This window comes from Meriones unguiculatus, chromosome 12 (genome assembly GCF_030254825.1).
Source record: "Meriones unguiculatus strain TT.TT164.6M chromosome 12, Bangor_MerUng_6.1, whole genome shotgun sequence".
In the NCBI taxonomy this organism is placed as follows: Eukaryota; Metazoa; Chordata; class Mammalia; order Rodentia; family Muridae; genus Meriones; species Meriones unguiculatus.
In genome coordinates, this window is record NC_083360.1 from 95102784 (window position 1) to 95129251 (window position 26468).

At 40.6% G+C, this 26468-nt stretch overlaps 2 long non-coding RNA genes across 4 annotated transcripts in view; both read left to right on the forward strand.

Annotated features, from left to right (window-relative positions):
* LOC132646674 (uncharacterized) overlaps positions 1-26468 on the forward strand; it is a 501797-nt gene that overhangs the window by 374521 nt on the left and 100808 nt on the right. The window lies entirely within an intron of this gene.
* LOC132646675 (uncharacterized) lies at positions 12031-17014 on the forward strand. The gene is made up of 3 exons (XR_009584924.1): positions 12031-12292; positions 12389-12514; positions 16482-17014. It is a non-coding gene; the product is annotated as an uncharacterized LOC132646675 (long non-coding RNA).

Sequence of the window (26468 nt, forward strand, 5' to 3'; positions counted from 1 at the left end):
AGAAAAGTGTCTTTTCATCCATATTAGTTACCCCCAAAGTTATGAAACAATGAACAAATGAGTAGACTATGTTTATAGATTAATCCACTAGGCAAGAACATGTCATGCCCAGTTTTAGTGAGCTCACTCCAAATCAGTTATTCGGACTTTTCATAGTCTTCACAGAAAGGTTAGTTTTGAGTCTGACTAACAGTCAGAATACTGGTTTTAGCAGAAATGTTTTAGTGCTCAAATTTAGAGTTGGAACTCTACATTGTCAGACATGAGGAGGGAAAAAAAAACTATTGTTATAAGCAATACATGTATCAAGTACTATTCCCCCATGCTTAGCAATCTTCCCACTGCAAATTCAAAAGCTACCATATGCTGAGTAAATTTGTGGAAAATAAATAAAATCTACTGATTACACTGTCTTCTCCTACTGTTGACAACCTGGTGATGGCAGAAGTCTTACTTGAGATACTCTCTAAGCAGAAGCATCGTCAAGATGAAATGGAGGTGTCCCCTACAGGTAACTAGAATGCCTTTCATCACCAGAAAATGTAGTGTGAATATTCTGATATGAACTGGAATCGTGGCTATGAACTCGTAGCTACAGGAGAAAAATGGTGCTTAGATCTTTGAGCGCTGCTAGATACAGCAACCATGCTTGGGGACCATTATCACCACCGTCTGTCTTCGTTTCTTCCCACCTTTGTGTTATTGGTTGGGGGTCATGGCAGGAAGAAACGGGAGATAGATGTGTAATAGAATTCTGTCTTTTGGCATAGGACTGCTGGCCTTTCTAGGTGTTAGAAGTAAAGGCAACTTCATTAGCCTTTCTTTGTCTTGACATCAGTTTGGGAAACCTTTTTAGTACAGAGATGGGAGATCAAATGCTCTCATTTGTAAAGCTAGCACTTTCTGGTGATTAAGAGTGTGGCTTTGGGTTCTGTTAAAGGCTTGATTCCAGTCCACACAGTATGTTCTATAGGTATGACATTATGAGGGTTAGTTTCTGTGTGGCTCAGACTTACATATGTTAAATAAGGTTAATAATTCCCACATCATGAGGGGTTTAGATGATTAAATGGCCTTATATTTGCAATGTGGCTTCTATATAAACCATGCTGGAAAACCATGAAATATTCATTTCACTCATGGAAGAATGCTAGGCTATCTCATGAAATGGTATGCAGTGACCCACCCTTCCCATTTATGAGCAGCTGGAATAAAACAACCTGGTGGTGGCAGATGACGATAATATTACAGGCAATTTTATACATCATCACAGGTCTTAGTGGATGCTAAGCCCAAACTTGTGATCTCAGGGAGAGCTCCTATAGCATGTTGATCTCTCCAGTCCATGGGCCACACCCATGCTTTCAATATGTAGCTGACTGAAAATGAAAAGTCCAGGAATGGTGTTTGGATTCTTTGTGGTATGCTATGGTTAGGGAAGCCAGTAGCAATGATTCATCCAACCTGATCCCTTTTCAATGTGTGCAGTCCAGTATGGTAACCACCAACCACATGTGACTGCTTCTGTGCTCGTAATGAAACTAATTTTACTGAAACATGCCGGAAGCATAACGTGTACGCGCATTTGGGAAGTCCTAGAATGAAAGATAAGTATAAGATGTTGTATTATTATTTTTCTATTGATTGTCTGTAGAAGTGATAACATTTGGGATTTATTAAGTGAAATGAGATATTAAAAGTCACTTTACCTTTAACATTTTTTTTCAATATGGTCAAAAGAAAATTGTAATTTACTCATGAGTTCACATATGTGGCTCAAATTATGCTTTTAATAAATAGCATTATTTCAAGCAAAGCATAGTAAGCATAGTTCTTTGCTCACTGTAGCCCAGCTCTATCAAATGTGGCCCCAGAGCCCTGGCCTGCAGTGGTCTTGCAGCGTGCAAACTCCCTGATCCCACGATTCTTTGTTTGTGACTTGCCACAGAGAAGGAATTGGATTCCCCAGAGCTAACCTCTGCAGATGGGTTTCTTCGGAAAGCTCTGCCAGTCCCTTTTCTGGCCAGCCATGTTTTGTTTCTGCACTGCCCCGGACACTGCACTGCAGCCGTCCACTCCCTGCGCTGGCTACAGGAATTGGTATTATATCTAAAACAATTGCTGTTATTAACAGGTTAAGCTTCTGGGATGTTAAAATAAAGGCTGCCAGCTTTAGTGCGTTTTGTTGTAATCATCTCCCAGATGCCTTGTCGGAAATCAATTCAAGTTCAAAACTGGCTGGAATTGGGAGGTCAAGGCTTTGGCAGACTAAATATTTTATCTTCTGCTCATGTCTGGAGCTTTTAAAGATGTGGACTGGGGGCTGTTTCTCATACCCCATCTGGACAAAGATGATTGGCTTTGCCATCTTTCCCAGGTTAGGACAAGGTTAAAATCAATTATAATCAATTATTAAGAGTCTTCTGTGGCCACACTGCTTAAAAGGGGATTTTAAAAGTTTCTCAGTTCTGAAACATGCATATCTCAGTTACTGCTAGATACGTTGTTATTCTAGAATGCCAAATATAGATGTTATCAGCTTCAGAAGTAAATACACAGAATTTCTCCCTCCTATTTCCTTGATGCTTAGGTTTCAGGACAATGGAAAAAAGCCCCCCCCCCAAAAAAAAAAAAGCTAGATAACCATCACTGCTGTACTGAGCTGAAAAATCTTGTTACCTTCTCATATGTGTTAGGAGACCAGAGCTATTTATAATTCAGTCACATTGTCAAATGATTTCTCAGGCGTTTGTTGAGATGTTCTCTGTGGTTCTGAGGCGCTTGCTCGCAGGGTGCTGTGCATGTGTGACTGTGCTGAGTCTTGTAGGCTGGAAGAGTCCCTGTGTTTGAAATCCACAGTGATTTTGAGACAAGCTAGATCCAGCCACACACTTTATGATATGAAACAGAGACTCAAAAATTTTAAATGACTTCTGCAAATTCTTACCCCTTCACAGGGAGAACTGAATCAGCTTCTTCCTAAAAACACATGGCTTCTGTAGGGCCAAATGAATTTTTGTCTTTTGTACAACTTTCCCATTCATAATTATTAGAGAAATAGTATATTCAGACAAAATGAGTGACACTCTGAACATTGGGCCAGGACATTGAATAAATAGAATGTAATTACAAAACATTATCAAAGGGTTACCTAACTTTATCCATCATGGTGGAGTCCATGAATGGAAAAGTTACAGGGTTTTTAGGTTTCAACGAGACCCAATATGTACAAGTTACAAATGCTACCAGGGAAATATAGTATCCATGCTTGTCTGTGGAGAAGGAGAATGTTAGCAAATTTAGTTGGCATTTCTCTATGGACATGTCCAGTGGCAGAGAGTGTGGCGTACCCACTGTCTAAGAAGAAGCCATCACTAACAAACAATCCAATGCATTGTTATATTCTTCTTGTAAATCCCGAGGAACAAAGTCAGTCGTCTTACTCTGAGGAAAGGAACCCACTGATTCTAAGAGCTTTTGAACTGTAGACAACACTCATCTCTCATCAGCTGACAACTGACTGTTTGCCAGTTCATGCTGCTTATAAAAGTCAGGTGTGGGATATATAAAGAACTAAAAAGTGAACTCACAGGATTGCTGATAGAGTGATTATATACAATATACAAATCAAGAGTACATGAACTTGGGTTTAACGCAGACAGACCTGGCTTGGTTTCTGCTTGGCCATGAACATGTTAATTACCTTTGGGTGCTTCCTGTCCCTATAGGCTTAATACTTATTCTTGGAGTGCTTACAATGAGAAGATGTCTGTAAAACCTTTACTGCCATCTTGGCATATAGCGAGCTGTCGACCCCACTCTGTGATGACAGTCATAATTACAATAGCAACAACAGTAACCTTGATGGTAGCATGCCTTCCTGTTTCTGACATTGCATAAATATCCTGAGGATCTATCGTCACACATATGGGATAAAAATGCTTTCAAACGCTTCAAATTTTCTTCAAGTCAAGATTTCGAGATGGATTTCTCACTGGCTTATTTCCTGGACATACAGTGGAGATGACCAAGCCCTTCAGATCTTTCTACGTTGAAAGACAACTTTGTTTAGGTAGCACATGGTTCAGCTGAAAGAAAAGTTATGTACTGCATGTTTGAGGAAGACCTTGGATTTTGGTATTCCAAGGGCTAACTGATTAGAATTATTACTCTTTCCTTCTATATTAACTTTGTCTGTTGAAAGTTATGTGACAATAAGCTTTCAAAGACCTTTGCTTTTTTAACACAACATCATGCTGCACTTAAAACATCTCTCAGTGTGGAGCAAGGAAGACTGAGTTTGGCCACTTACTGACCTAACTTTAGGCAAATCACTTTTAACAAAACCTCTGATTCTTAGACATAGAGACTAATACATTCTTTTATACATTATTTTGGGTATCAAAACTAACATGGTACAAGTTGGTGCTTAAGAGGCAACTAATATTTTAATTTAATTTTTTAATTCATCCACGTCTAAACCATGACTTTATGTGCCAAAAACTATGCTCCATGGGTGTGGCCTATTGAGCAGAGAGTCATCCTTAAAGAACAATTTGGTAGAGCAATTGGGGGGGGCAGTTACAGAGTACAAGGAAACAGCTAACCTCCATTAAATTCTGTGACCGCTTCATGGTCTATCAGTTCCCCTTAGGCTGGGCAGCTCTGGCTGCTGTCATTGTAGCAATGAGATGATCCCACATGCACAAGCTGAATTGGAACTCATGAGACTTTTGCTGTTTGTTACATAACTGCTCCATGCAGCCACTTCAAGCCCACTTCAGGAACCTCAGATTGCCTCAAGAACCTACTGTATAACTTTCCAGCTAAGAGAAGAACCCGAAAATCTCAACCTGCTTGAGTGTTGACATAGTGATAGAAAAAAAAAAAAGGCTCTAGAAAACTGCCGTCCTTCCTCACAGGCACCCTGCAATGGCCTGTCCTCTATTTCCCTTGCCTGGGAATAGTTTCTTGTTAATTGGTTTTGCATCTAATAGGAGGAACACTGAGCGTTTGCAGTATGTTGTCGTCTGTTGCCAAATACAAGATTGCAATCAGCAGCCGGGCCTGCCATCCTTGCACTCAGCAGCATGTAGCCCTATTCAGTTTGGGTCTACTGGCTTAGTACCAGGCCTGGGAGCATACAAAGGAGTAAAGGAGAATGAATAACTTGTTTAGTTTTCTTGGAGCAGAAAGTGTTTTGGAAGAATGAGTACCACAGAGGTCCCCCATTTCCTTTACTTCTGTGAAAGGAACACCCTATGCTTTAAATAACGATTCATATAGCATGCGCCATATTCAAAGAGTAAACACAGAGATGAACACTTCTATTTACTGTGTGCAGTGAAAATAGAAATCTGGAAAGAGCATCTGCTTCTCATTTAAATGTATTTTTTTCTAATAATTTAGATGTATAGAGGCATCAAGCCAGGTTTCAATCATCAAAAAAGAAGGTCTTGAGCTATCTAAAGAAAACCTCCCTCCTAAAGCCACTGGTTCTAACAGTTGGAATGGCTTATAATACAAAGTTGTTGTAAAGCCTGGGTCATGAAACATATACTGTTTTTGGCTTTTTAAAACAAATTTGAAAGCATAGGGAAATGTTGCTGGAAATGTATTTTGGGAGACCTTAGAAGCACCAAGAAATTAACTTTGGTTCAGTGGCCTTCCTTTTTGAAAATTAAACCCTGGAATTGGGGCTTCTGGCTCTATTTTTGACAGAGGAGTATGAAGACGATGGTCTTTCAGGTGACATGATGTTAGGAACTGGTGTGAGAAGCCATATATCAAGCCATATAATCATGGCTCCCTCAATTTCACAACTTGCAAAACAGTAGACTATGATAAAGAAGAATAGTTCCTCAAACTAGAAAGCCATTCAAAAAATATACACAGAAAAGATACACCTTGATGCAACAGAGGAGATTAGTAGATGTTTTTACCAGAAAAGGCTGTGAATGCTGGGAGATCTTCTCAGGAGCTTCTTTTTTTTAATTTTTTTATTTAACTTTTATTAATTACACTTTATTCATTTTGTATCCCCCCATAAGCCCCTCCTCCCCTCCCGGTCCCACCCTCCACCCCTTCTTTCTGCATGCATTCCCCTCCCCAAGTCCACTGATAGGGGAGGTCCTCCTCTACTTCTTTCTGATCTTAGTCTATCAGTTCTCATCAGAAGTGGCTGCATTGTCAGGGTTCTAGGTTATCTCCATGAATAGTCCTTGTTTGGAGTATGAGTCTCTGGAAAGTTCCCTGGTTCAAATTTTCTTGTTCTGTTGCTCTCCTTGTGGAGTTTCTCAGGAGCTTCTTATGGCACAGTCTATGTTGTAAGTCTGTGCCTTTCCTACTATCTGCTCTGCACAGAACCACCCACAGCCAATAGGAAGACGGAGCAAGAAGACTACAAGAGAAGGGAGCAGGAGAGAAGGCCAGAGAGTGCCTGTCCTTGTTAGTTTATGAGGCTGCCTGGAGGCCATGTTGAAAAGCCAAGCTGTCTCTACTTCTGCTGACCTGTCTGGGTATGTGATATCCTGTTCTTTGATCTGTCCCCTTTATTCCATTCTTAGATGCTACACTGCCTAGTACAAACATCAGATGAATTAATCTCTTGTCTCCAGTTCTGGCTGACTAAATAGGGAAACTTAAGACTCAGAAAAAAATTGAATTCTGTGTTATTTTAAAATTTCAAGTGTATTTTGTTTTTTATTTGTTTTTTTTGTTTGTTTTGTTTTTAAATACAGGAGTGCTCTGTCTGCATGTACACATGCGTGCCAGAAGAGGGCATCAGATCCCTTTATACATCATCATGAGCCAACATGTGGTTGCTGGGAATTGAACTCCTTACCTCTGGAAAAGCAGCCCACAGTCTTAACCGCTGAGCCATCTCACTAGCTCCTGAAATTTCAGTGTATTTTATAGATATGAATTTAAAACTTTTAAACATGTCACAAAACAATGCTCTTTCCTTGTTCTCCCTGTTTCCCCTACCCAGACTCCTCCGTAGCCAACCACACCAATTTTCAGCCTTATTTTACCAGCCTTCTACACACATGGACCTCTCTGATATATGATAACTCAATTAAGGGCAAGAGTTTATACTTTAATTTTTTTAAGATTTATAACCTGTCTAATTTCAGGAAGAATAAATGGCAGCGGGAGTTACTTGGCTTGCTTACTCAGTATTTGGTGCATATTGTCTTAGGCTGTTCACGTTACTAAAATTCTGAACAAGATCATACTGGCATGGCCTTTTGTCCAGGGTAGAATTCACAACATTGTGAAAAGCAGAGAAGGCGTTCACATTAGTTACAATATCACTAAGACACATCTGAATGAGTTCAGTATTGGTGCCTAGTTGGGTGCATGGGTCTGCTAATTATGTTGTAATACTTATTTAGAAGTTGTCTTTCTGCTCTGGAGGGGAAGAGTTGGGATTTTGAGAGAAGATGGATTCTGGATTACTGTGTGAGTTTGCACAAATCACTGGTCACTCTGAGTTCTGAATTCAATGTTAAAAGTGATAATGAATCAAGTATGGGTTCCTTGTGAGAGCCAATGAGGTGGTGTAATGGAAGAGCTTAGTAAAGAGAAGTCACTAGGGATTACACAGTCAGTGTGGGTGAATGCTTGCTTTATTTACTTGAGTCTCAGCTTCATCCAAGAAGAGACCAGGGCCTAGCTCTCCAGGATGCACCAGGAGAAACGCTTCATTGTGTTTGGGCTTTATTTATTGAATGCATTTGAATGAGCGATCATTCTAAGAGCAGAGTCATTCAATTTGATTTCACAATGGGGTGATGGGTGAGGCTGGAAACTACATCCTCAAACACATTATCCAGAACACGGGAAACAAAACCACTTTTCAAAAGTGACTCATCTTTAAAATATCATAGCAGTTTTGAAATACTTCATTCATTAATTTTCATAGCAAACTCCTAATTGAGAATGTCATAAACCACTTTGCAGAGAGAGGCAATCATGACCTGGAAAATTAAGTGGAGTAATTTACAAATAGGCTTTTGTCTGGCAGGAGGCTTAGCATGTTCAGGATTTGCCTGTGGGTTATATTGGCAAAGCATCCTCCCTTTTCTCTACCCCACCAGCAGCATTACATTTGGGTAGTATATATTTGGGTGTCCAATACATATTAAAATGAAATCCATCTTTCCATATGTGTTCCCCTGGGTACACACTACACAATATTTTTAACCCGTGTCCTCTCAAAAACAAATACTATTCCTTTCCTGCTTCACCTCTCATCTCATATATCTGCTGTCTATCCACGTTTCTTTCCATGTGGAAAAAATGGATGAGTGCTGGCCCATGAGTTCTTCCTGCCTTCTCCAAAACACTAATGTTGACCCACATCTAGACTCAGTTTCCTCTTTTAATTTTATGATGGTTATAGTATTGACAATTTGGTACTTTGACATATTTTGGTGCATGAAATATTTTCCATTTTTAGAAATGTCTCAGTCATTCAACCCAGCTTGTGGATAAACACACACACACACACACACACACACACACACACACACATTGCTATCTGAGGAAAAATTGTACCAATTCAACTAAAACCCTTAATTCTGCCCTTTGCTAGCTGGAGAAGCTGAGTGCCGTAATAGCAAGTGTTTCATAGGATTCTGGAAGACAGTAAAGAAAGCGCCTTGTAATATGGTTCTCAGAGAAAAGGGTACTGGAACCCTTTGTTACTAACATTTGTCAGCATCCATGACAGGAATTTTACCATCTGACATCCTTCCCTGACTCTCTGCCTGAGCCTGTGTAGTGAATCTCAACTCATACAAGGAGGATGGAAAAGGCTGAGCCAAACCCTGTTAACAAAACAGTCCCCTGAAGGGCTATAATATTGCTCACTGGTAATATCATCCCTATGCATTTTATCTTGTACATGAAATCTGGGCTAATTATCATTGTCTCCTACAGTACATTTTAGACCATTGTGTTTCTGTGTCCCTGCCTAGTTCATTAAGCAGGGTTTTACAGCAACTCCAGTAACAGGATTGCTATTGACACTTTCATTAGACCCATAATTCAAATGCTTGTCTGCCTTCCAAATGGAAGCCTCTGAGTCCAGAACCACAATCTGGCCACCGACCGTATGTTGGCTTTTAGAACTGTCGTAAACGCATCATCACATTCAAGTTCTTGAAGGGTCAAAATCTGCTTCCTCAGTGAACTGTCTTCATCCAACAAATAGTTAGTGTGCTCTCCAAGAATAGCTAGCCAAGTTTTCTCCAGTGTGCTCTGAAAACTCTTCTGGACAGTTCTCATTATAGTGTGATTGTAGCACAAATAATCATTGTCTGGATTTAAATATAGATGGCCTGCTTCATTCATTCATTTAATCATTTCACTACTCAAGACTAATTTACCAAATATTATGATGTTTTAGTGATTTAAAGTTGAATAAGATGGTCTATGCTTTATAATATCTTATACTGTAATAGGTGTGTGTAGAAATAATGATGTAATCAGTGGAATGTAAAATATTCACCACTACAGTTCCAGAAATGGGAACAGCTATGATATAGATGCCTGTACTTTAACTAATAGCCATTTTCAATTTCTATTTTCTTATATTGGCTCAAACAGAAATTGCTGTAACTGCCTATGTAGAAATCCAGATATGTATATGGAATGTGTGGAATCTATCCCAGAATGTAGCATCAGGAGAAGTAATGGCGTCCCTGTAGAATGGTCCCAGTGGACAATAGGAGGGAACGATGCCACATCAGAGAACTGTTTTAGTGATCATGAAATGCAGTCTGTGCAGCAACATCTGCCTTTCCCTTCTAACAGGGTTTATGAAGGTCAGTGAGAATATCTCATTTAATTGAAACAAAACAAAACAAAACAAAAAAACCTTTCTTTATGGGAGCCTGGTAGACATAGACATGTCTGCTTTCTGTGTCTGTAGAACTAAATATTCAGGCCTTGGCAAAGAAGCAGTAAATATTAGCAGACCATTCCGCATCAGTGTGCATTTGAGGTTCTCACTCTTTAGAGAAGGCTTTTCACTATTTGTTTTAACATACATTGTGAACCATACATTTCAATGTATGTGTTTGATGTAAGGGGCTGTGGGTCGTACACATTGCTTTTGCTTTTTAAGCCAGTTACATTACATAGGAAAATATTTGGTTTCACGTAGTTCGTCTTCCTGGTATCTATGCTTTAAGAAAAGACAGGTAAGAAATAGAAAAGACAAGAATCGTGGTCTCCTGTTATTGGTTCCTTTATGGTTTTGATCACACACTGGACTGCCCATCTCATTTATTCTCTTCTAATGAAGCCAATAACTGCATTCCTGTATTAGAAAGTCCCTCTGCTGGATCAGGCATCCCCTCAGCCACTGTGCGTAAAAAGGACTCGAGGCTGCATTGCATTCCACAGTCCACAGGGTCACATGACTCCGTTGTGCCATGGCGCTGCTATGCTTTTGAAAAGAGACTTCTGCATCCTTCCTAGTACATTTCACTCTATCACTTATGCTTCACAAACACGTTCAATTGCGTGATGGAGATCAGTGATGGTGTAGGGTGTAGGACTCATTGTGTGGAAGTCACACTCACAAATGCCTGAAGTCTGTCCATCAGAAGCTGTAGCTTCTCCCAGGCCTGTGCACAAGAGTGACTTGAAATCTCTTTCCCTTTCCTTTCAAGTAGCATCACTCACTTTAAGCCAGATATCCAGGCCTCTTCAGAAGCCTCCAGGGTGAAGGATAAGAAAGAGGCTTGTGGAACCTTCCAGAACTGTGGCCTTGCTGCTGCTTGTGTATCCAACTCAGTACCTCTGTCTTTGGTATTTCATTTTAAAATCACACGTTCTTCCTTCCATGCAACCAGTAATGGGGATTTTGTCACATATTTTCCAATACAGATGGCTCTTTTGTGCATCTATACATTTAATTGCACGCTCTCCAGGAGGAAAGCCAGGCAAGAGTGTCTGGGGAAGGGGGAGAGGACATGTTGTTTACTTGATGCAGACCTCCCCATTGAATTATCTCCCCTCATCTTCCAGAACCTCAGGTTGGGTAACTATATTCTGCCTCCCCCCTTCACTCACAAGGACCTACCAGTTTTGGGCTTCTTCCAGGAGCAGAAAACCAATTATAAATATGAAACAGAATTCACTACTGGCCTGAAACTTCACATCCAAAAACAACAAGCTTCTCAACCAAAATATCTGCAATGCAAACAGCAGGATCAAGGGTATAAGAGATAAGTCTGAATGAGAACAAATTCCCTTATGGCACATACAGGGAAGCTATTCTTTCAGGCTAAAGGTAGCACTCTGTCTCAGGTAGAGGTTACAAAATGGAATTTTTTTTTTTTAAAAATCAGGAAAAATGCCAAAGGATTTGTATTCTTATGTGTTGGTCTGTCTAGCTAGCTATTAACTACAGAATTATTAGTCTGGATTCTGTTTTAAAAAAATTACTTGGGAAGGGATGATTTGCACAATAAATGAAACATCTATCACAAAGACAACATACACCACACACACACACACACACACACACACACAGAGATTTGACCTTTTTTTTAATTTCTCAAGTTGCCTTCTTCTCAAAACAAGTTCCAGAATGCTATGGGACCAATGGGGCTGGGGAAACAGTAAGATTTAATACTTTTTATGTTCATATTTGACCTTGGTAGAAGGCATGAAGAGAGAGAGAAAAGGATAGAAGGAGGAAGAAGGAGAAAAAGAGCAGGTAGGTGAGGTAGACTTCCAGAAAGAGTCTTAGGAAGAAGACCTGATAGATACTGACCATATCAGCTTTACTAATATGAGAAGATATCACACACACACACACACACACACACACACACACACACACACACACAATGTAAGAGAGAGACAGACAGATAGAAAGACAGAGAGAGAAACAGTGACAGAAAGACAGAGACAGACCCCAAACCAGAAACATTTATGTTCTGTGTTGACCTATTAAATAATTTTCTATCTGTGTCTATTTTATCCTGCCAGGGAGGGTCTATGAGTTGCCAGATTCATTCCTTGAGCTTTTGTAAAACAAAGTCTGAAGACTGGGGAACGGATAGAAGGAGCAAAAGCTGCAATGACCTACTCTCAGGAGGAAAGCAGTGATCTCAGACTATAACAACAAACGGTTTTCAGTCTCCCTGAGAGAAAGGGCAAAAGCAGTGGCGTGAAGAGGAGCTGGTACCTGAGTGGAGAGACTCGAGTTAGAGATGGATAAGGATTTCAGGAGCCAAGGGGGTGATTCAGAGATGGTGGGGACTGAAAGGTGAGTGTGAGCAGTCAGAGTGAGAACAGGCGGAGGTGGGAGGTGTTAATGGTAATTGGCATGAACTGTATTCTTGGCTTTCCTTTTTTTCTTCAGTGAATGAGTGACAGACAGGCTTTCCTCGTTATAAATGAGATGTCGCTCCAGGTCTGAATGCACGGGTGTATCCTGCAAAAGTTTCACCCACAAAGCAAACATCCCACTGAGTACACTGACAACAAGGTAAGATACTTTAAAACAGGCTTCACAATATCTTCTTAGGTGCAAGCTTTCCAAATTTTTTTCTCTCCTGTTCACATGACCTAGGTTGTGAGTTCAGCATTAACACTGGAGGGGCCACTAGCTACGTTAGGAGCAATGAAGCCATACGTTCTGCATGATCACTTAACATTTAGGCATTGGTTGCTTGTCTATAATATTAAGACGTTAGAAGAATCTCCCTTTTGGAGGGTTTAATTAGATAAGATATAGAAAACTTCATCGTGGTGAACAACCATTGTTACAGTTGCTGCTACTGTTCTTGGCAATTGTGGCATTGATAGTTCTGGCACTCATTGTTTTTTGTCTTTGAAATGAAAAGATAAGAAGTTCATCCATGCATCCTATTCCTAAAGTTAACTTCTGAAACTCCTAGGTTTAAGAAACCCTCCCACAAGGCACTGGCTCATGAAGAAACTAGTTATCAATTCACATGTCTTATAAGTTCTCGGGTTACCTTAAAGAAACACTTTGTAGAAGGCTTAGAACTCACTTAGCATGGACGTCACCATTTTGGTCTTACTGATCACAGCTTGAACACTAAATCAGGAAAGTGGTCGGAGCTCTTCTTTTTCCATCCTTCAGCTAAATCCACTGGAGCCACTTGGGGCTCACCTGCAGGTGTGGAGTCTCTGGCCAGTGGTTCTACCCTTCCACGGAAATAGAACATCTAAAGCTTGCATGTTCTTCTGGATCTCCCCAAACCTCTTCATCTTTATCCTGCTCGTAAAGATGTAGAAACCCAAGGTCTGACACGGGAAGCAGGCTGGCCCCTCTTGAGAGCTGCAGAGCTGTGCTCACTCCTTGATTTGGTTGGTAGCATCATGGCCACAGGAATGCAATACTTGTTGATTGGCCCTATGACATATCATAGTCTTTAAATACATGAAATTAAAAAAAGAAAGAAATCAACATTGTTCTGAAAGGAAGGTAGTTAAAATTCAGAAAGAGATTCTTTAATTAACTTAATAAAATTACTAATGGAAGCATTTTAACTGCTAAATTTAATTTACTTGTCAAGATATCAGGCTACAAAGAGGAGGGAAGAGTCGGAAGTCTGCTTCCCATTATGATGTACTCTACTATAGAATAAATTTGCTTAAAATGAAATATATCACCAAAAGCCATCAATGACATCCTAATTTGGAACAGCCAGTTGAAAAGTAATTAGACTATGAAGCAATCAGTTCTAGTAAATCAGTGTTTTCCCTTACATAAACATACACTTTTTTTTTCTATTTATACTCAGTAAAGACTAGACTTGCAGGTAGAAGGCAGGCAGAGAGACTGGCTCTTTTGACTGTCGGTGTTTCTACTTACATTACCAGGCTGTCAAAACAAAATATTTTATGATGGATTAAAAAAATGTAGAAGCATCTGATTTGATTTAATGTTTATATTTATATGTTGAACTGAGGAGACTTTGCTTACGATTGGATTTTAAAGATTTACATTTGTCTTCCTCTTCCTTCCAAAATGTTTTCCAGATCCACAGGCAATCCCGACACCTTACTTCAACAAGTAAAACTCACTCTCTTCTACCCTTCTTAGCAAAAGTGGTAGATGTGGCTGCTAAAAAGACATGGTTTAGAGGGGGTGGGAGTGGCTAAAAACAAACCTTTTGTTTAATATCTGAAGATTAACCATGAGCTGTTTCTCATTCAGTAACCGACCTAGATGTGTAATTGTCCATTTATTAGTGTGCAAGTAAATAAATAAATAGATAAATAAATAAATAAACTATTACAGTGGGAGAGGTGGGTGAAACAGAAAATAATGTATACATAGTTTGGTTATAAAAAATTAGCAAAGAGGACACAATCCATTCAGGTACTAAAGAATAAGGGAACGCTTTTGACTGTGTCTTCACTAATCACCTTGAGCCTCAGGAAGGTGTTTTCCCTCCCACATTACAGACAGGGAAATGGAGCTAGGGCGGTGAAACGCTTCATGGAACAGCAAGGGTAGCTAATAGAAGAGCTGGACTAGAAAGAACACTCTTGGGCTTCTGGTGCTATCTCTATAACATCTGGTTGTGATGATGGAATCCCATCTGTTATCTGTTGAGGGGAAGAGGTGTGAGAAAAATAACTAGAGGATAGATCAATCACCCAGAAAAATATTTATAAAGGACTCCATTCAGATATTACAGGAGTCAACATTGCCGCTAGCCCTACAAGCTCAGAGGGGAAGATGAATTACGCCATAGAGGACATTAGTTCACAAAGCAGCAACTACCTAGCAACAACTCTTTGTGTTACTTAGTCTTCCACTCCCATGAGAGAGGATGTCCAGAGAGAGAAAAGGGCAGTTTCAAAAGGACGGAATAAAATACCATTAAGAAATGTGGGTGGGAAAATCTCTGAAACATGTTTCTGGAATCTGCCATATTACAAGTCATTCAGCAGTATGCAAATATTTTTACCTTAACAGAATAAATCATTTCCATTTTCCATTGTCTATTTAGAAATCTGATCATTGATAACTACACTCTGCAGCCCTGTTTCTCATTGTGAAGAACATTGGAAGGAAATCTAAGACAGAGAACACAATGGGAATGTGTATTAAGGCTCAGAATTGTTGATAGGTGAGATGTAGCCCAAGAATATAATTAAAGCACAAAAGCCTCTATTTTCAGTGTGGAAGCAGGAGAAACAAACCGAGCAGAGGGTACAGAGCTCCTCTTCCTCTTAGAGTCTTATACAATTACAGTCTCTTATCCCCAGTGGTGAACAGGACAGTTGTCCTGGAACTGAAGAAGGCAGGAACTCTACAAAAATAGATGTAACAAGTTAAAGTTCGGGGGGAAAAAAGATAAGAAGCACAAATGTGGGAAATGAGATATTGCTGGTAAAAGAGGTTAAATAGAGTAAGGAAGTCTTTTATAAATGTATCAAGGAAAAAAAAGTGATCCTCAAGAGAAAAAAGACCAGGGAATAAATGAGAAGAGGAGGGCGTGAAATTAATGATGGCCGAGATATTGACCTCCTGCTTAAAGTCAGTTTTTAAGAGAAAAATGAGAAGAAAATTTAGACAGCTGGAAGGCAATAATGACTTTTAAAAATAGGTATCGACAAAGAGGATGAAGGGAAATTTAGAAAAAAATTAAACATAGTGGCATATACTGATTGTAACTTTCAGATAATATGCTTCCCAGGGAATTCGATTCCTTACCTCCTAACTATGCACAGGCACAGAAGGAGAACAATGCAGTCTAGGCAGATGTCAGAAATCCTGCAAAACAAATTTGTTTATATAGTAATAAGAATAGCTGGGGAAAGTTGGGAAGCAGACACACATCAGGCCCTCTAAGTATTATATGATTTAAGACATATTTTGATTTCATTTTGGTTATTTCAATTTTTAGAAATTAGGATTATATATTCCTCTTTTGTTCAGTGAGAAAAGGAGAAAAATATGTATTGTGGATGCTTTGGAAGTACAGGAAGGCTGTCACGATTTCATGGGAGAAATTTGGAAATATGATACAGTCCCTAAGTCTCACATAAGTCTTAAAGTAATTCTTAGACTGCATACATAAATTAAAAAAAATTCAGAGCATTGTGGGGAAAAAAAATCATGTGACAGGAATTTTCAGGGTCCAATACATTTTCCAGGTGAAATCCTCACCTGTCCACTTCAGTTCGCAAAGCCAGTAGATGCCTTGGTAGATAATCCTCCAGGAGAGTGCAGTCACAATCAGGAAATGAGTTTGTGAGGAATCAAAGTACAGGTGCAAGTTTTGGAATTATATAGCAAGCATAGCTATCCATAGTGACATCTTGGGGAAGGCCGTGTCTCGGAATACTTGTCTTGACATCTCTCTCAGTTTCCTACCCGTGGACAGATTGCATATGTACCTATCCCTTGCTGTTTCTCATTTCTCTCATTCGGATTTTCTCTGTTCTTTGTACTCATTCCTCTTTTATAGCTAAAAAGAATCAGAGGCGGTGATAGAACTCTCCATCGTCTTGTGATTGAACCCTCCAATCAGGGCACAACGATCCATGGGGCACCTCCCTCCAGAGACCTGCATTCTGTCCTGCTCATTGCCAGTGGAGCTCAGGGAGGGAACAGAGCAAATTCATGCTCTGTAGAGAGACAGGTATTTCCTCTCTCATGATGCCTAAAACTTAGATACTTGAATCAAACTAGGAAGCTCACAAAAGCTAGTTCAGACTTTTAGAGACCAAATTATGCATTTGCACAGAGGTCAGAGAGCAGACCTGAGTCTTAGAAGGTGGTACGGACAGCAGGTGTGAGAAGCCTATTTGCAGGCACTGGGGAAACATGTTTTACCTGTCTAATGCTTGCAGCATTTATGTATTGAATGGGACTCACCTCTTTAGTGGAGACCTGCAAGTGGTACAGGTGTGTGGGTAATGTAGTCTTGGGTTCAGCTCTTCTGCCTCTCTTCCATGGACATCCTATTCCAAATGTTGCTTGTGACAGCCACAGTATCTGATTCTCTGGCAAGCTGCAGCTAATCTATTTTCTTTTATTAACTTTTTTATATTCTTGGCAAGCTTTAAAAAATTTTAACTAATTTTCAATGCTTTATGACAATCTTTTTCAAATATGGAATGGATAGAAGGTGACCTGTTTTCCAATTGGATTGTGACTGTCCTGTTAAAATAGAGACTTTATGAAGAGACAGTGTTGGAAAGAGTCCATTCTCAGTCAAAAAAAGACAGAAGCTGTTTTTGACTAGAATAGTAGCAGGTTGATAGAGAGATGTTTGGATGCAGCGAGTTATATTACATGAATCACAACCAAATGCAACAAAATATGTCAGCACTATTTACTGAGGTGTGGCTATTGGCATTGTTGTATGAGGGAAAAAAGGATGTAAAAAAGAAGGAAAGAGTTATAAAAGGCCAGGGTGGGGAGAATGCCCAACAAGGAAAACTTAGAAAAACACTGAGGGACTCATATTTTGGCTTTCTTAATTTGAAGCAATATTTACAGTGTTTACCCAAAAAAATGACCCGAGAAAAGAGAAACCATTAACTCTGTTTAGTTTCCTTTTTTTTTTTTTTCTGTGACAAACACTAGGACCACTAAAAGAATGACTTGAGGGGAGCAAGGGTCTCACTGGCCATTGAGAGGGGCAGGGAGGTCAGCAGAAACCTGGAGGCAGGAACTGTGGAGGAACACCTCCTGCTGACTCACTCACCCACCCACTGAGCTCATCATGCAGTAGCCCAAGTCTGGCCTAGTGATGGTGCTGCTGCAGTGGTCTGGGCTCTTCTCCTTCAGTTAACAATCAAGACAGCCCCCCACAGACATGCACGCAGGCCGGCCTAGGGTACACAAGTCCTTCATCTGGTCTTTCTCCACTCCAGCCTGTGTAAAGCTGACAGGTAAAGGTAATTCAGACCAACATGTAAACAAATCTGGGATGTTTTTTATTGGGAACTTTACTATAAAAAAATATGTTTAGCACACTTTCTTCAGTCTTTAACGTCTTAGTTTCCATGCTCTACAGATTGTTCTCAGAGTCTGGAATATTGTGACAAACATTTTCCAGTGTGTTCTGGGCAGAACTAGAAGTTCCTTGTGAGTGAGCTACATGTACATGGCATGGAGGATACCGTGTACACAATAAGCAATATACATGGCAACAACAAATGAGAACACTACATTGGAAACCCAGGACGATCATCCAATGCTAGATTCAGAGGTGAAGGAATAGCCTTAAATATTTCATTTCCTTGAGGAGTTTAAGAAAGAATATCTTCAAATGAACTGAAATTGAAACCAGAAGCTAAACAACAGAACCAGGAAGAAGGAAGTAATAAAAGTAAAAAAACAGATAAAAGAATGTAATACCCCAAAACAGCAAGAGCGATGGGTAAATTTATAGATATTAGGAAAATATTTTTATTTAAAATTTTATTTTAACACATTTTTAAATGGAATAAATCATATATGTGTATTACATGCTTGAAGTATGTTATTATGATAAACTGGTTATCCATTTATTTCATTGAATTATAAAACCTGATCATTTATAATAAAATGGGGACTCTAAAAGCTTAAGGTTGGGAGGAGATGTTAGAGAATAAAAAAATAAATAAAGAATTTTGCACTTATGAGTTTTAGAACCTCAGCAAAATGAAAAATATTCTTGCAAAGTTGAGAATAATACTAAATAAATAATAAGACAGCAGCCAACAACAACAAAAAAATTAAGTAGCTAAATGAATATCGTTTTTGTAGAGTGAGTAAAGTGGATCATTTAGAGCCCCTGATTGAAAACTACTCATTAGGAAAAAAAAAAAGCATTTAAAAAAAAAACTGCTTAATTTATTCTATGAGGTTAGCATTAGTCTGATAGCAAACATGGTAAAAACACCGATGCAATAAAAAAAGGAAGGACTGCGAGAACTCATGTAAGTGTCGTTACAGGATTATGAAGTGAACTACCCAGCCATTCATTCATAGTTTGAGTACTCTTCCTCTCAGGCTTAGGCCATGTTTAGGAAGAAGTGAGTGGCATTTCCTTCTTTATCTGAAAGGGGCTCACTATATGACAGGCAGGTGGAATAGCTTCCTCCACTCTAACAGAAGAGAAGATCACAGAAATGATTAGAAATGTGTTTCCAGGAATAAATTTAATTCTGTTTTTTTTTTCTTAAAAAGAGTCTGCAGTTAAAGACAAGATATTGATTGCAATTATTTTTTTTTCTTGCTTACATGATCTTCCAAGTTAGCATTTACTTCACAGAATAATTATAAACCATCATTATATGTGTTGTTCCTGATATAGGTGTGTGTGTGTGTGTGCAATAAGGCACTGCATAAGGTGCAAAGTGGAGAAAATCACTGTTGGATGCTGCAAAACTCATGCAGAGTAAGCAGGTGTCTTTATTATCCACTAATCTCTCTCTCCTTCTCTCTCTCTCTCTCTCTCTCTCTCTCTCTCTCTCTCTCTTCCCCCTTACTTTCTTCCCAGCTCACACCCCCACCACTGATTCTCTGTATTGCCTTGGGAGTTTGGTACGCAGTGCCTTTGTCCAGAGAGACCTGTGTGGCACCCTGCTAGAGAGGAGAAACTGCTTTTAAACACCGTTCTTAATTTATGGATAAGAGCTGCTACTGTACCTGTGTGAGGTTCCCATGAGAGTTTACTAAATGTGTCTCTGCCAATACCAATGACCGAAAGAGACCTTCCATTAACTTCTGAATTAGCCAAATGGGACAGAGCTTAATCTAATATGCGTTATTTCATTTTCTAGGTTACTTGTTTTAAAAGAAATCAAGTATACTTATGGCTGTCGAAAGCTGTCCTGGGAGATGTGCATGGAAGGACTCCCTCTAAACAGAACAGGCTTCTGAGAAAGCTGGGTGCATGCCCGAGGGCCCAATTTAGCTCAGTTGCCTTTTCTCACAGTAGGCAAAGCAACCCTCACTCCAAAGAGCCAGGAGAGAAATTACACATTAATGAAAATAATGAGTGTCGGCTCCGGAGCGTTAGGATGCTGGGGACGAGGCCGCCTTTTCCTCTGCTGTCATCTCCGCTAATACTTCTTGCAGTCTGCTGGAAAGTCCATTCTTTTCTTTGGGCCTAGTCTGACCAGCACAAGGAATAATGTGGACATCTCCCAAGGCAGAGCAGAAGGTGATGGGCCTTAGCTAAATGCTTCTGAGCAGGGAGCATGGACAGTGCAAAGAGACCTTAACTCAGTATTGAGAACTGAGTTTCGTTCTCAGCACAGCCATTAGTTAGCCCAGTGGGGACAAAACTCCCTCTATGCCTCTTCATCTCACTGCTGGGAATAAAATTATTTACTCTGCATATTTTCCAGTATTCTTATACCAATAAAATGAGATCATATAAAAATTTTGAAAAGTACAAAGTGCCTTACAATTTAAGTTCATTGCTGTATATTCAGTATTGAGAATGTTTCCAACAAGTTACCAAGATCTAGTAGGTATAGTGGCAATTTCTTCCTGACTCTCTAGGATTTTCATGAAAGCACAGTTTGCTCAATAGAGCTAGATACAAGCAGCTCTCCCTCTTTTTATAGCCGTCCTTACCAACTGCCAACCCTATTCATGGGACTCAGGGATGTGCCAAGGTTAGACGGCGCACACACGGGGTGTGAGCCATAACTTCTAAATCAGTTTTGGATGAGTGCCAGAGCATCAGTTTAGAAAAGTGATTGGAGTGCCTTTCTGAGGACAAAGAATTACTTAGAGAGTACATCTTTCAAGAACATGTTATTGAAACTTGGAGAAAAAGAGGTTTAAAATATGAGAACACTAGTATTAAAGGCACTCTAAACCAATTACAGTGTATTTACTTGGATCTCAATGGGGGGATACCCTTTTCATTATTCACAGGCCTCAAGAACATTAGACATACTTCACTGAAGACAATATAATATCCAAATATGAAGTAGGCTGCTGTTTGTCCATTTCATCCACTTTCTTGCTTTTACCTTCTTCACAAAGGCAGAAGAGCACTTCTCTGTTTTTAGAATGCACAAATACTCATGAAGTAGGCAATGTACTTTTGGATAGTCAACACCCTTTGTCCTCAGAGAAAACAGAGTGTGGTATCCACCCCAACCAAAAGTTCCCTAGAGATGTTGGTCTGTTGGGGAGTTATAGAAAGGATAGGTCTAGACGCAGGAGCCCTGCGCACTGCAAGGCTCCTTCTGCATGCCTCAGAGAGAACTCTCTTATGGCAAGGGGTGAAAGATGGGGATTCAAAACATGGAAGTGCAGAGGCAGTATGTGCAGAGGTATCCAGGATTTTAAATACCTGTTGTTCCTGAGGATCTGGCATCATCCCAGAGGGAAGAGTTTCAGACTTTCTGTACCCTGTAGCCAGAACTCGGTAGGCAGACATAGCAGGAATAGGAATTCCTTCCTGGGAGCTAAATTGTGGGTTTGAAATGAAGTGAGGAGCATGCAGCACCTGGGTATGTGTATACATTGACATCTACACCCAGATCTGGTCCTTTCTGCATTCCAGCTACAAGGGCTCAGTCTGTAAGGCCTTTTTATCCAAGCCCTACTTAAAACAAAACAAAACAAACAAACAAAAACTTCTCTGTTGTGGAAGACTATCCCACACAGAAAAGCTCTAGCAACATGTCAGTGCCACATAATAATCCATAGTATTTTTCTGTTCTGTACCAGCTTCCTGATCTCACATGTCAGGGTGCTGCCCAGACATCCTTTAGCACACATGAACGTGTCCCCTGAGCACTTGACTTTTCGTCCACACTATGTCTCCTGAGTCCTCCTTCTAGACTGGTTCCTGGAGATGGAGTGAACTTCCACATGGTCTTCCCCAGGACTTCAAGACTCCAGGTTTCCTCCCTGTCACTGACTGCCCTTCTTCGCAGTCCCAGAACTAGAGTTTTTCCAAGAGGTCAATGGGGATTTGACTTCTACTGTGAATCCTTTTGTGACTTTCAGCCAGGTCCTTTCGCAATTTGCAGCAAGATGTCTCTTTCTTAGGTAGAAATGTGACTGCTGTACACATAGACTTCCCTGGCCAAGGTGGCTGAGATAGAGTTAGACTGAGCACGTGTTTGTTTTACAAGAAAGATAATAAGGAAAATGCCTAGGGTCTTGGAGAGAGAATGAGGTTTTCTTGCCTACACTGAGCTTAATTTAGGGTGCTAAGGGTCCTGGACATTCGATAACATCAAACCCATCCTGCCTAGTAGCGTCTAGGCCCATCATCTTGAGAACCTGAAGAATGAATTTTATAGACAAGAAGAAGCCAAGTTTGGGAAAGAAGTTTATTAGAGACTTATAGGTGAGAACTTAAGGAATAAGAAGCAAACATAGCTCTTGTACAGCTCCCAAGAGAAAGGGTTGCACTGAACATCCCGTCAAAACGTTAGCAGTGCCACTGAATTTCCCATCGAGGACTTAAGGATGCTTTCTGTTGGTGAGAGGAAGTCAAGACACGGTGGTTATACAGGTCAGTCCAGTTGACTCATCCATGAAGTGCTCATATTCTTCTCCATCCCAGGTGTCTAAACTGGAGTTTCCACTACACCCTCAAATATAGCTTCCAGGAAGCAGTGAGGACAGTGAAAAAAAAAATTAACATAGTGGAAACTGGAGACTTTCCAAACTTGCGGCATTTCTGGCCTCCTACCAGGACAGAACCAAGAACAAAGACAAGAATCAAGGTTCCTCATCCCTGTAACAACTTGACCAGTTTCTATCTCTTCTCATCAGTTTTAATTCAGAAGGCACATACAGTTCAGGCAGGTCATTCAAGAGCCTCTGTCAACAAAAGCTCTGTCATTGGCAACATATGGTTCCTGAGATCATGGACCTCAGGGCCTCCAGGCAATGCAAGGGGCAGTCTCCTGGGACATGCACAGTCTTCTCCAAACCACTCCATTGGGGAGGAACAATCTCTTCTTTGTGTGACCTTTCGTCCAAACACTTGGGGAGGGCTGAAGGAAGAGGGAGGTCATTCTGCTCAAGGCTACAAAGCATGACAAGAGAAATTGACTATCCATTTGCCTCTGCCATAGGAAAAGGCTGAAATATTTAGGCTACTAATAAATGTTAACAGTTTCAGGTGTGAGATGATTTTAAGTGGTCTTCTGCTGCTTACTAGATTTGTAGTGATCTACAGGATATTGCAGCCAGTCCTGATGAGACCTCATAAGCCAGGGTCAGATGGAAGGGGAGGAGGACCTCCCCTATCAGTGGACCTAGAGAGGGTCAGGGAGAAGATGAGGGATGGAAGGTGGGATTGGGAGGGAATGACGGAGGAGGCTACAGCTGGGATACAAAGTAAATAAACTGTAATTAATATAAAAATAAAAATTTAATAGAAAAAAAAAGTCCTGGCTTCAGTTTCTTCACCTTTAAATGGAGATGATTTCTGTACTTACTCTGTGGAATTCGTGTGAGGGCTGAATACAATGAAGATGTGCTTGGGATGGAACCTGACACCTACAGCTACTCAGCAGATGTTAGTGCTTTCTAGTTCTCAGTCAACACACTTCGAGCTTCTGCTAAGACTCTAGCATGAGGCTTATGATAGAATGAGATATTTATTTCCTTTGTGATGTCTTTTAAGACAGGGTGCTTCTGGGCATAATGATGGCTTTACTAATAACAATGACTGCTTCTTTATGTCAAACACAGTCTGAAATTTCAAAGAAAGATTCAGAGAAAGAGACACAGGGAGAAACAGCCTGGGGAGAAGGCATACTCGTCACTGGCCTTGCCATATCTCCTTGGGAACTCTCCAGCTCTGATGGAGACCCTTCTTCCGGTCATTTCTTTTCTCTCCTCCTTCAAGAGACCTGGAGGTCTCTACCTTCTCAAGCTCTGTCCCTCCATTGGTCACAATAATTTGCCCTACCAAACCTCTCCCATACCAAATCCCATCCTCTCAGAGAACCCAAACCAACACATGAAATAATTATTTCTAACATGTGTACCCAACATATCCTTGTTTCAACTTATTCGAACCACAAGGAACTCTCTGCCCAGTATTATGTACTTGCTTAAAGCTGATGCAGACATTTCATCCAGGTGGGCAGTGAGTGGCCATGTTCCTATACTAACTATATTAATCACTGTCTTCTTCAGCATAGAGCGTATATGTACAAAGAGGAGAATGCCTGCCACATGAGTGGAGTTGATGCTATGGAGCATAAACATGTCAAGTTGGGTCAGGCAGCACCTCAGGCAAGGCAGCAAAGGAATGCTGGGCCATCTGTGGTGAGATAGTCTAAAGGTTAGCTAGTGCACTTGCCTGACTTCATGACAGACACTGAAACTACAAACAAAAGGCCTGCTCCCCACTCTCCAGGTGCTCATGGGTTGGCCAAGGATGGACAATTAAATACCGGACATGAGCTAAATCTCAGGTACTGAGAAAGTACATGAAGAGCCCTCTAGTAAGAGAGAAGAGATGGCCCTCTAGGAATGCCAGATGGAGCTGTGTTCCAAAGGTAAAACAAATCACTCAGAGGTGGAAAAGAGGGAAACAAGAAGAGTAGTTGGTTTCTGGGTTTGAGAGCCCCATGAACACTACTCCCATGTGGAGCTGGTGGGGCCAGGGAGAAGGCTAGGTAGATGGGTGGAATCCCCAGCTTTTTGTTCTCCAAGAGTGGAACTCCAAGAACTACTGTAATATAGTGTAATTGACAGCAGTGAAGGAGCTGGGCTCACAGGGCATTCTCCTGTCTCCAGAAGAACATTGCTGTGTTGCAAATATGTGCAGCCTCTGATCATGAATACTCAAGTGCATGCTCATCAACGATGGCCTAGTAAAAATTATACAAATGGAGAGATATTAAAAATGTTTTTCCAACTGTCAATTAGCACCTCTTGGCAACATAGTTTGCCTTCTTTTTATTTGCTCTCAAAATAGATCCTGACACATCTATTAAGCTTCAAGGGATGAGGTGCAGACAGCAGCATCGTAGATTTTTGTTAATGACTTTTATTTGCTGGAGCATTTTAAAAACAGTAATTTAAAAAATAAAACATGCACCCAACCCTGAGTCCTTGTGTTTCTGCACTTTGTCATGATCAAATGTGTCCCAAAATGTTCATGTGTTAAAAACCATCCCCCCAAAGTAAAACAAAAACCACCCTCGATTTGTACTTTTGTGATATTTGGGGTTGGGGCCTTGAGTAGGTAGTTAGGATTGAATGAGATCATAAGAGTAATGGGCTCATAGTGACATCACTAGCAAAAGGCTCTCACAAAATTTAGAAAGGATGGCTCCATGTTCTTGGACCTCCAAGGCTATCAGCCAAACTAAATCTTCATTCTTTATAAATTACTCTGTTTCTGCTATTTTATTACAACAACCGAAATGTGCATGTTCACCATGATTTATTGATGAGTGCTACTTATTTATCCAATCTTTCTTCCCGTCTATCTTTTGTTCTACCTCGTTTACCATTTTCCTAACATGTTAGCCTGACCCTCAACCAGGCAACCTCTGCATAGATGGTTCCCAGCTTTGGTGCCCCTTGGTGTGTGTGCAGTGGGCTCTACTCTCCCTACTCCATTCATGCTAGGTACTTACTTCACTTGACCACCGCCGCCTGCACCCTCAGCTGGCAGGGTGCAGGGGCAATGTGGACACACGCCTGGTTAGCACGTCCACTCTGCCGTGCAGCTGGGCTCCCTCTCTATCTTGCTACAGGAGATATGGGTGCCCCACCCTAATGCTGGAAGTCTTTCTGTAAGATGTTTCCACATAGCAGCTGAGCACCCCAGGCTACCTGCCCTTTCTCCGTGCAGAAGTGACTTTTCTGACTCCTTCTTACAGCTTGCTTGGGTAAGATGACTCAGATTGGTTTTCAAAGTTCTCCTATAGAACACACTTACTGGGAGAGGATACCCTACCAAGGCTGGGCACCCTTCAAATTAAATATCCTTCCTAGGCAAACTCAGACATGTGACCACTGGTCCAAACCAGCTTTGCTTCTCCTTGACATGCTTTTAAAATAGCAGGTACCTTATATGTAAAAATATTGTTTCACTTTCACGTGGGTTTTCTGAGAACATATGTATTCTGTAAAGCAAGACACACGTGTATGGTTTTGAAGGACCACTTCCTTCTAAAGTAGAAGCTTCATTCTGCCACAGTGGAAATAAATGCGTTAAAGATCTCCACACCCAGAGGATAATTCATGTTGAGCTAATTGGACACACATACTTTTAATTTGCATTGTGATCCAAGTAAACTATTATTTTAAGCTCGATCTGTCTATCTTAGTGACCCCGCCATTTCTGTTTCTTTGCCATTGAGGGCATGCTTCTCCTCACCCCTTTAGATTCTGCCAGCACAGATATTCTTTAAAAACAGGTAGGCTTCTCCCATCCGTGTGGTTCTTCTTTGTCTGCCTGGTGCTGTCGCAGGGCAAAGGGCATCTGAAAGCATTGGTCTTCACATAA